Source organism: Arvicola amphibius, chromosome 8 (assembly GCF_903992535.2).
Source record: "Arvicola amphibius chromosome 8, mArvAmp1.2, whole genome shotgun sequence".
In the NCBI taxonomy this organism is placed as follows: Eukaryota; Metazoa; Chordata; class Mammalia; order Rodentia; family Cricetidae; genus Arvicola; species Arvicola amphibius.
In genome coordinates, this window is record NC_052054.1 from 65,033,034 (window position 1) to 65,034,883 (window position 1,850).

The 1,850-nt window shown below is 38.1% G+C and overlaps 1 non-coding gene across 1 annotated transcript; it reads right to left on the minus strand.

The window, feature by feature from the left end:
• On the minus strand, positions 1 to 131 carry LOC119822074. The gene has a single exon (XR_005286680.1). It is a non-coding gene; the product is annotated as a small nucleolar RNA SNORA44 (small nucleolar RNA).
• Positions 132 to 1,850: the final 1,719 nt, after the last annotated feature.

Consider the following 1,850-nt stretch of genomic DNA (forward strand, 5'->3'; position numbering starts at 1 on the left):
ATGTATAGGAAAGTCGAGTGGCAGCTGTAGGCACTGTGCTGGCCTGGGTAGTCAAAGTCTCTCCAGTTACTCTGGCATGCAGTTAGAGAAAAGCAGGACTCTCTTAACCACTGAGCCATCTCTCCATGGGGAATTTTCTTTTTCACAAATTTGAGGCCTCAGCAGACATTTAATGGGAATAGATATTGTACTGCTTACTAATCTAGATATGTTAAATATGCTTATGTCTAAGTAAACCGGACAATGCAACATGGTAAAAAAAATCTACTGCACATAAAATGACATCAGTGCCACTGTGGAAGATTATGAGAATTCTCTACACTAATCCCGATGTTCAGATAGTTCCCCACAGTGATAGAAACTACAATGTGGAAACTTCAATAGATAATGGAAATTTTCTATAAAAAGGTAAACTTTTCATAAGTAAGTTTATTAGCTCCTTTGTGCTAAGCATTTAATTATTAGTGCAACTGCTTAATATAAAACTAATTATTTTGTTCTTTTTCCCAAATTGATTAATGTATAATTAACAGAAACTAAACATAAAATCATTTGTTATTTCTTTTTCTATTGTTTTTATTATGTGTTATTTGTTTTTGGTTTTGATGACAAGGTCTCACAATGTAGCCTTGACTGGTCTGTAACTCTCTATGTAGACCATGCTGATCTGGAACTCAGAGATCCACTTGTCTCTGACCCTGAAGGCTGGGATTAACGGCATTCACCATGACACCTGGCCATTTTTTATTTCTCTGTTATAGCTCCGTTAATTTAAGGTTGCACAACTCATAACTACCCAACGGTCATGAAATAGGGAAAAACCTCAGTTATTTTTACCTGGGTCTGCTTGGTGACACCCTCTGGCTGTACCAGGCTTCAGCCAGGAAGACTGCCATAAGCACCATAAACATGGCAGACATTCCCAGCCTGATGAGATTAATCTTGGTGTTACATTGTGATAAGGCCCTTAGGGAAACTGAAAGAGAGAAGATGATTAACACTGTTTGTAAGGAGCATTCTTTCTCCCTAAAAGGATCCACCAGATCTGACTTTCTTCAATCCACTCAGACATTGGCTGGTGGGAAGCTGTCCATTCTTTGCAATTTTAACCCCTGAACATACAATGCAGGTTTTAAAGAGAGTTATAATGAATTGACATTTTTTAAAAATCTTATTTTCTGTATATTCATTCTGTATCTTCTACTTTGTATTTTTTGTTGACATGTTAAATATATTTCAAACAAAAGCAACTTTGTGGAGGAAAGTGTTTATTTCATCATACAGGTTACCCTCCATTGTCAAGGGACTGAAAGTAGAAATTGTGGAGAATAGCTGGAGAAATTGAAGCATGATTAATAAAAACTCAGAGAGAGAAATCTGGGTTCAACCTGAAAAACAGTCAGCCACTGGCTCTTACCTCAGCCTCAGTCTGAAATGGCAATCCTGTTTCCAGGAATCTCAGAAGAGACTATATCTGAGAGCTAAGTCCCCACTGTCTTATATATCTTTCTTTGCTGGAATTAAAGGCATGCACTACCCTATTTCTATTGCAACTAGTGTGGCTACTGGGATTAAAGGTGTGTGTTACCATAACCTGGCCTGTAAGGCTGACCAATGGGACTGTTTTACTCTCAGATCTTCAGGCAGTCTTTATTTATTAAATTACAATTGAAATGCCACTATAAGAAATGGCTCAATGGTTAAAAGCATTGACTACACTTCTAGAGGACCTGGGTTAGTTTCTCAGCACCCACATGCAACTCACAACCATCCACAGTTCCAATGACCGGGACTCTGACACCCTCTTCATATTACCTGAGTACCTAGTGGAAATATGGTGTGTAGATATT